Genomic DNA, 9,611 nt, shown 5'->3' on the forward strand with positions numbered 1-9,611 from the left:
TGGCCTGGGCCAGGGCCCAGCCCCCCATCCCGCAATTTCACGGAGGGGCCCAGAAGGGTCAGCTCATGGGCCAACGTCACATGGCATCTTCCCTCTGACTCTGGGCTCCTCTTGCCTTTTTGGGACCACTGTGCAGCTCCCTTCTGGATAGAGGGGCTATGCAAAGGCCTGGGATTTAGAAGTTGGGGGAGGCTATAAAAGGGAGTCTTAAGACCCTCATTGGGACTCTGGCTGCAAGGAGGGGCTCTGAAGAGGTAAGGAGGAGGGCAGTAGCTCAGAAAAGGGTAGTTGGGAATACTTTGTGTTTTTTGCCACACTCTTATTTTGGAACATCCTGAAGCTGGTCTTGAAATGAATCCTACAGACTACTTGGTTTTTATTTCTGATATCAGATGTATCTCCAGACTCTCTTAGAAGGAAATTCTCTGCAGTGTAGGATAACAGATTACCCTAAATTTTGCCATAATTTGACTAACTGGCACCAGTAATTTTATAAATCTTTGCTCCACATAACAAAGGCTCTCTCTGTCGTGCATCTCTCACCTGTGCTGCCTCAGGTTCCCCATATTCACACACTCTCCCAGTCTTTCCTGGTGCTGGGTGTGTTTCCTCCTCTCTGTCTCTATCTGACCAAGATGCAGCCACTGCCACACTGGCCCACGCCAGCAACTCCTGGGCTCTGGCTGGACAGAGTATTTTTAGGATCCGAACCCCGTGTTCTCAGACAGGCATTAATAACCAATACAGACAGTCTGTGGTGCCCACAACAGCTACACAGCCTCAGAGCTCAGCCTTGGAAGGTCAGAGATGGGGTCCATTCCCTCAGTTAGAGGGTCCCTGAGGGAATGGACCCCATCTCTTCTTGTCCAAGAAACCCACACCCAGAGAGGGTAAGGGGCATGTTCACCACCACATAGGGAAAAAAGGACCTTACCTTCTGCAAAATCCTGAGGCTGGGAAGGAGCAGGGTGACCTCTGACCTCTGTCACAGAATCAGAGTGATTACCCTGCCCCAGCCTCCTCTGGTCCAGGCCTTTCCAAGGAAGGGGCCTATCTTCTGCACTCCTTCCCTGAGTGAAGGAAAGTCCTTCCTCTAGTTTAGCCTGCAAACCAGTCTTCCTTTGAGCCAAACAGGGGTGTAGGACAGGGGATGCTGGGTCTCAAACCACAAATCTCAGGAGCTTCCTTCTCCCCACGATCTGTCCCACTCAGTGATTCATGCTTCAACATTTATTGAGCACTTATTCCCTGCCAGGCACTGTACAGGGAGTCAGGCACATGGTCCTGCCCACAGGGAGCATTCGGTCCAATGAGAAAGAAAAAGATGTATTACTGTTCACACAAGAATGCCTTCCTATGGTGTACAAGGTTTGTGCCAAGAGCAGGCAGGTACAGGGTGAGCAAGGTAGACCCAGTCCTTGAGTCACACAGACCTCACAGGCAACTACTATGCAACCTTGGTGAGTGTCATGTGGGGAAAGTACAGGTAGGCTATATGGTGGGGCACACTGACTGCCCTGGGTCTGGAGAAACCTGTCCTCCTACAGACTAAGGACTCTTCAGTTTGCTCCTAAACTCAAGACGGGCCCTCAAGCTGAATACAAGTCACTACCATAGTTTAATTTCAGTTCCTGCTACTGTAGCTCTAGTCCCAGCTTTTGGGAGCTGGCTGCCCACAGCAGCAGGGTCTAACTCTTCTTCAACATCTGCTCCAGCTCCTCCTCCCACCCCTTGACCCACAGAGTGCCTAGCTCTGGTGACCTCCAACCAGGCACAGCTCTGTGCTTTGGGACTCTCTTTGCCCTCTGCAGAGGTAAAAGGGATTGACGACCTCAGTGCTCTCCATCCCCAAGGACCACTTGCCTTCCCAGCCCCTCCCCACAGGAAGCCGAGAGCCCTTGTGGGTTTGGTCACTCAGGGCCACAGGAGTTTACAAAGCTGAGGTCTCCCCCACTACCCCCACCCAATGGTGGGTCTAGAGGAGGGGTCAGTTCTCACTTCTCAGGCTCCTTGCTCTCTAGGACCCCCGAAACCAAGCACACATGGTCCCCCCCAACCCATCTGCATTTCAAAGAAAATCCACTCCATATGTTTCCTATTCATTTACACTTCAACTCGCCATGGGGGGGCACAGAGCAGGGGCGCCTTGCCTTTAAGCCCCCCACCCCCATGGGGGGCTGGAGAGCATGTGTCCCCTTCAGGACAGGGCGCAGTTACAGCCCAGCCATCTCAGTATTGGGAGGGACCACAGGGCCATGTCCCTACTGTGTGGGCTCCCATGGGGGAAGACAGCATATCTCAGGCAGCCCCACCCACTAATGTCCATAGCAGCAGAGCACGCAAAGTCCAGGGCAGGGTCTCCAGGGGAGTTGGAGTCCCAGGGCTGGCTGCAACCTAGGCCCCCCAGGGCTACTGCTCTTTTGGGGAACAGAGTGGGGAAGCCCAGGCATGCCCTGGAGCCAGGATAAGGGCTCAACAGGCAATCCCAGAGACACTGTGGGACACACACAACATAACATGGTCCCTACCCCTCCCCAGCCAGGGCAAAGAAGAGAAGAGAGCGTGGGATCCCGGATCCCGTCTCTTCCTCCAGCTACCTTCTCCTCACAGATTTGAGGCTGTTATCTCTCCTACAATCACAGATTCAATACCCTGGAGCAGTCGCAGGAGCCAAGGTCTGCTCCCTCCAATCTTCACACCCCTCCCATCCTAAGAATGATTGAGATGTGTGTGTATGGGGTGGGGAAGATGTCTTGGGAGGACAGGAGTCTTATTTCCCCCACCTGGCCTTCTCTACTACAGAAGGGATGTCCAAAACTATTCAAGGGGGATGGGTGTGCATTGACATGGCACACAGAGGAATCTAAGAGTTCATGTCACTCCTGTACCAACGATCCACTCAGATTTTCCTGCCAAGTGCCTAGTCTCCTTATGGAAGGAAAGCAGGGAAATCTGACTGGGTTAGCCTTTACCACCACTCCCCTCCATTAGCCCACAACCCATGTGAGGGATGTGACCAAATGTGTATCCTCTCTCCTCCTCACCTTTGGAGAGGACAGATCCTGTAGCAGTCTCTGTTCCTCACCTCAAGTGCCCCAATACTCACCACAAACCAAAGGAAAGCATGGGCATATCTGACCATGAGTCCTAAGTTCCACTGGAATTGTGAATGGCACAATCTCAGTGTGGATCTGAATGTGAGCCCAGGATGAAAGTGTGAGTTTAAGTGTCACAGTCTAATGTCCCATCTAAGTGTGAACTCCAAGATGCAAGTATGGGTTTGAGTATGAGCCCAGGTCTCAGCACGCATCAGACTGTAAACCCCAGTGGGTCTGAATGTGAGCTCCAGGACTGAAGTGTGAGCCTGTGAGTCTCAGGATTCCTGCACAAGTCAGCATAAGCATTAGAGTTCTAGTGTAAGTCTGAGTGTGAGACCCTGGTCGTAAGGGCTTCTGAGCATAAGCTAAGGTAACTCATATGGAGTCTGAGTGTGAGCACTGGTATCCCTTTTTAAGTCTGAGTGTGAGCCCCAAAGTGCCCTTGTAAGTCTAAGTGTGAACATCAGAATCCTAGTGTGAGTCTGAATGTGAGTTCTGAGATCCCAATAGGAACCTCAGTGAGTCACAGGATTTCACGTGAGTCTGATGGAGTCACCAAGATCCTGGCATGAGTCTCTGTGTGAGCCCTAGGTTACCCACGGAGGTCTGACCCCCAAAGTCCCCATATGAATCTAAGTGTGAACCCAAAGGTCCTAGTGTGAATCTGAGTAAGCTCCAGGGTCCCCGTGTGAGTCAGTGTGATCCCCAGCTTGGAAGTGTGAATCTGACTATGAACCCCAGTGTCCTCAGTGAGTCCTTGAGTTCAAATGTGAGCCCCTGGGAGGCCGAGACGGGCGGATCATGAGGTCAGGAGATCGAGACCATCCTGGCTAACCCAGTGAAACCCTGTCTCTACTAAAAAATACAAAAAATTAGCCGGGCGAGGTGGCGGGCACCTGTAGTCCCAGCTAGGCGGGAGGCTGAGGCAGGAGAATGGCGTGAACCCGGGAGGCGGAGCTTGCAGTGAAATGAGATCCGGCCACTGTACTCCAGCCTGGGCGACAGAGCCAGACTCCGTCTCAAAAAAAAAAATAAATAAATAAAAAATAAACAAATGTGAGCCCCATGTTCCCCATGCGAGTCTGACTGCAACTCGGAGTCCCAGAATGTAGGAGTGTATATGTAACACTAGTTGTTCTGCCTGTAATACTTGGTGAATTTGTGTCTGTGTCACTGACACAGTGTCACTGACACGTGAATTGTGTCTTCATGTGAGCCCCAGTGTGAGCCCGAGGACCCCAGTGAGATTCTGGGTGTGAGCTCTAGGTCTCAATGTAGATCTAAGCTAAAGGATAAGACCGTGAATCTAAGCATGAGCCTACACTCCCAGTGTGGGTCCCAGTGTGAGCAGAGTTCCAATGTGAGTCTACATGGAAACTCCAGGACTGAAGTGTATCCCTGGATATGAGCCCCACAATGTAAGTGTGAGTCCATATGAATGTAAACCCCTAGACCCTAGAAGGAGTTAAGTGTCCCAGTGTGCATCTGAGTATGAATTCCAGAGCCCCCAGAAGTCCTGTGCATGACCTTTAAACTCCTAGTCTTTGTGTAGGCTCATGGTCTCAGTTGGAGTATCAGCCCTGACAGTGTGAACCTCAGCTCCATCTCACCAATGCTGACCAGCAGCCCCTGGCACCAGCTAAGAGGATTTGTGTGGGTTGTGACAGTGGAGACAGGGGGGCATAGTTTGAGACACCTAGGCCCCTCTAGCCCGCAAGTCATTGCTAGCCCTACATCCCTAGGAATATGCAATGGTTCAAGCCCCATTCCCACACATGTAATGACACACCATCACACCCAGAGTTACATACACAAAAATACAGCTGGTGTTGCAGACCCCTCGGACACACAGCAATTACAGATGCACAGACACACCCAGCATTTCAGACTCACCACCTCAGTGATCACAGCCACACAAACACACCCAGTGACACAGACACAAATTCACCAAGTATTACAGGCAGAACAACTAATGTTACAGATACACTCCTACAGCGGCATGCAGACACACACCCAGTGTTGCAGACAAGCTGCCAGGCACACAGACACACACAGACGCTTCTCAAAGAGACAGACTAGACGTAAAGAGAAAGAAAATCCTGAATTTTCAACAAGGCGTGAAATAGTCCTGCCCGCCTGAAGCTACTGGATGGGGGAGGGGGACAAGGGAGCCAGCGAGCTAACGGTGGAGGAGAGGCTCGGGAGAGAAGAGGAGCCGAGAGGGAGAGCTGTCCGTCTGGTGACCTCCCCACGGCCCAGCCCCCACGCACGCGGAGATACACTACTCGGAGCAACACAGGGACACCCAGGCTGGCTCACACTGAGCCGCACTGGAGGAGACACACACGAGCAGACTCACAAAGAGACACTTGGGGATACACCATAGGCAGACTCACACAAGCCAGGAAGACTTACAAAGAGACACACTGGAGGAGACCCACTACATGGAGATACATCCAGGCGGACTCAAGAGAAAATCATGAGGAGGCCGACCGACACACACACACACACACGCATACACACACGCGCGCGCGCGCGGATTCACACGGACACACATGCACTGGCAGACGCGCAACCGTCCGTTCGTATCCCCGGGCGCTCTGAAGTCCAGATTTCTGCCCGAGAAAGAAGCCACCTTTGGGCATGCAGAGGCCACTACGAACCCCCGAAGCCCAGGAATTTTTCCAGACCCCGCGTGTGCAGCTGAGGGGTGGGGAGAACAGGGACACTAGGACAAACCGCCGGAGCCACCTCCCTCTAGTCGACAGTCCGGCCCCACCACCACCACCACGCCCAACCCCCGGAGCGCCCGGACGTGGGGGTTCGCTTCTCCAGCGCCCCCGCCCCCGAGTTTGCAGGCAAAGTTTCTCGTGAACTTTCCTGTCGCCCTCGGCCGTAGGCCCACGGGTGTCCCCTCACTCTTCCCGCGCGCACGGTCTGTCGGTCAGTCCGGGCTCTGAGGGTCTGGCCGCGCGCACTCCGCCGCAGGGTACTCACCGCGCCCTCGGGCTACCCGGGCTTCGCGCTGCGCCTTCCGACCGCCCCCGGCAGCGAGCGAGGCAGGGAGCGCGAAGCTAGCACCGCCCGCCGGATCCCACCGCCAAGCCTCGCGCCGCGCCGGCTGGAGCCGCCGCCTCCGCTGCCGCCGCCGCCCGCTCTGCACCGGCTCTTCAGCGCTCGGCGGCTTTAACCCCCCCATCCTCCTCCCTCCCTCGCGGGCTCCCTCCCTCCTTCCCTCGCCCATGTGACCGCGGGCGCCCGCTCGGCCGCGCGCGCCCTCGCTCCCCTCCCCCTCTTGCCTTGTCTCTCCGCGGCCGCGCGCCACGACCCCTCCCCGCCACGGGCCCCGCGCGCCCCCGCCTTGGCACGCTCTCGCTCCTGGCACACGCGGCCCGCTCGCCCTGCGCGGGCCTGTGAGCCCCCACTCCCACTCGCCCGGCACTGGCACGCGCTCTGGCCCCCCGCTGGCATACTCGCCCGCACTGGCACGCGTGGCCCCCTCGCGTTCACCCTTTCTCGGGCGCGCCCTCCAGACGGCTGTGGTCCCCGTGCTTCACGCGCAGCCCCGGCCGCGGGTCTCGCAAACGCGCGCGCGCGCACACACACACCCACTCCGCCCGCTCCCCTAGGGCGGCTGGGCGCGCACCCACCCCCGGGATCGCTCCTTCACACTCACTCTCCCTCTCAGTCTTGGCCAGGTCTCTCCTGCGCACACTCCCGCACGTTCAGGCCCTGACGGCCTCGCACCGACTCCCTGGCACACCCCGGGCCAACTCTCGGGGTCCTCCCTCCGGCGTCGCCGTGAGAGGAACGCGAGCCAGAACCCCCAACCCCCACTTTGGGCAGAAGAAGCCAGCCGGCTCCGCCCCTCCCCTATTACTACTGCCCCCTGCAACGACTCCCCTCCCGGTCACCCCCTCGCGCGGGGGAAAAGGGCTTCCTTGACCGGGGACGAACCCAGCCGGGAGCCCAGGCCCATGCTTCCCATGTCTCCTATGACACCAACACCACTACTAGCATGTTCCTCGTGCTCCGAGGACACACAACCGGGGGAGAAGCCTCCACTAGAATGAAGGGGTAGGGAGGGTGCACCCTCAATGCCGGGCACAGGCACACCCCTCGATAGGAGGCTTACTCCTTTCGCAGCCTGGGCCTCTGAGGGGCCGGGGTGTTCACTGCATTCGCCCCTGGGCCTCCGGTCTGGCTGCAACATAGGAGAGTAAGGTTAGACAACCTGACCAACTTCTGAGGCCACGTGAGAGCGCAATGGAGTGGCAATGGCAGAGGCGGAGACCGAGAAGGCCACCCTCGTCTCCACCCCTTGGATTTTTCACCTGACCCTTGACCCATAATCCTGGGCCCTGCCCCTCCGGGGAGCTGCTCTAGGGCTGAGGGCGAGGAGAAGGGAGGGAAATGTCTCGCTCTTTCCTCACATCCTACCCCAGTAGGCTGCCTAGAGCGCCCGGGCCCTTTCCCAACAAATGCCTCAGGGACTCCCACTGCAGAGGAAAATCCTTCTTCCCGCCACGGCCTGGGCTTTTCACTTTCACTTCCGTGGCCACAGAATCCCCTCTCTACAACTGGCAGGGGTCGGCATGGGCTGGAGCTCAGAGACGGCCAGCTAGGACTTCAGGACACACAGCAAACTAGCTGCGCCCCGCTGAGGGCCAGCGCACAGCCGCCCACCCAAGGTGTCCTATCCTCGGGCTCTCCGGGCCGCCGGCCTCCTGCTTCCCGGGCCACAGACCAGGATTAGACTGAGGACGCGAGGAAGGAAGGGGGCGGTGCGACGGGATCTTGAGAGGAGCAGGACTTGCCCCTGCCCCTGCGGCGAAGCTCTAGGCCCTGGCAAGGTTCGGTACACCGGGGGCCGCTCCTCCCCAGGGGGCTGACCGGCCTGGGCGCTCTAATCCAACAGGGGAGGGGCGAACGGGGTGAAAATTGGCGAGTGGTTTGGGGAACGGACTTGACCTCCAGATGCTCCGGTGTCCCTGGCTCAGCCTCTTTCTGCCAGGTTGGGAGCAGTCGGGAATTCTGTCCCAGTCCAACGTCCCCCTCGTCCCCCTCGGCCCTCGGGGACGCAGAGGCTGCAGTATGCAGAGCCGCAGTCCACGGCTGCGGGGACAAGATCCGCACTGGGCGTCCGGAGTCCTGGAAGTGGACGTGTGGGTGTCAGAGGATAAAGGAAGAGACGCACGTCGGACCTCTGTCCAGGCGTCAGGCGGGTCAGCAGCTCCTCTCGGCGCGGGACCCAGCGGCCTCGAGCGCTTCCCCGGGGCCGAAGCGACACCTGGCGGACGGTGCGGGACGTGCGTTCCCCTCTGGCTCCTGCTCCGCGCTGAGGCCTGGGCCACCTACTGAACACCGGGTGCTACCACCTCTCCACACCGCCGCCACCCGGCTCACAACCAATTTTCCTCCCCCCGGAGCTGGGTCAACAGACTAGTCGTGGTTTCCGCTCCTGCCGCCTCTGATGCCCTACCTAGCCAGTAGCCTTTGAGCTTGTAAGCCTCAGTGCTGAACCCTCCCCACCGCCTTGGGAGCAAAGTTGAGTTTCTTAGGTGGGGCTTCAAAGCCCTGCAGGATCTGGCCCTGCCTCCTCTCCAGCTTTATTAAGCGCCCCTATTCCCGGCCTCCCCAGCTCTGCGCCAGCCCACTTCTGTGTCATGTCACTTATGCTTAAGCCAAACCCCACTTCACTGACATCCTCTCCCCAACCCCACCTCCAAGAATTCACTGCCTTCCCAATCTTCACTATCTACCTTGCCCATGATGCAGTGGCTGGAAGTAATACCCCCAGGCCAGATGCCTTGTGCCCTGCACCTGATGGGGATCTCACATTTGGGCCTGGGGAAATTAGGGGAAGTTCCTGAGAGGCCTGGGGAAATTAGGGGAAGTTCCTGGTTGACTTGCAGTTCCTGGAGTTCTCTACCATGAAAGGGGCTCTATGGCCAGGATTTCTGACACCACCCTCCACCCTGGCAGGTGACCTAAACTTGGACCCCCCCCCACACACACACCAAGGGGTCAATTGTGCCATCCCAAGCGTTTGGGCAAGCAAAAACCCTTCCTCATTCTTACTGACATGTCCCCAAGGAAGGAGAGCTCCTTCCCCATCTCCTATGGAGGATCTACCTTTCCAGTGCTCCTTTAGGAAACAGTGCTGGTTTCTAACTTGCTATACCATCAGAAAGTTTCTGCCTGGAGCGCACACCTGGCTCTCCAAAGTTACAAACACACACACTCTCACACACAGGCTCTCTGTATTACAAATGCCAAATACATGGTCACATAAAGTCACACACCCAATCTCAAACAGTAAAAAGTGTATACTCAACTTCACTATGGTACACTGAGAGTCAGGGTCCCCAGCTTAGACTAGGAACTAGAGATCCCAAAAGAGTAGGAGAGTCCCTGAGTCACACACACCATACCCACACGTAGACACAGTTACACAGCCATGAACTCAGTCACACTGAGTGTCACACAGGCACACACAGAGTCACACACGCT

General features: G+C 56.9%; 1 protein-coding gene across 5 annotated transcripts in view; it reads right to left on the reverse strand.

Annotated features, from left to right (window-relative positions):
- The window catches only part of CNTFR (ciliary neurotrophic factor receptor), a 39,253-nt gene extending 32,374 nt beyond the window's left edge, over nt 1-6,879 (reverse strand). Inside the window, exon 1 of one of the 5 annotated variants that reach the window (XM_017949776.2) lies at nt 6,775-6,879. The gene's annotated coding sequence lies outside the window, so the exon portion shown is untranslated. The other 4 variants (XM_009188605.4, XM_017949777.3, XM_003911570.2 and 1 more) reach the window with 4 other exon arrangements.
- Nucleotides 6,880-9,611: the final 2,732 nt, after the last annotated feature.

This window comes from Papio anubis, chromosome 13 (genome assembly GCF_008728515.1).
Source record: "Papio anubis isolate 15944 chromosome 13, Panubis1.0, whole genome shotgun sequence".
Taxonomy (NCBI): domain Eukaryota; kingdom Metazoa; phylum Chordata; class Mammalia; order Primates; family Cercopithecidae; genus Papio; species Papio anubis.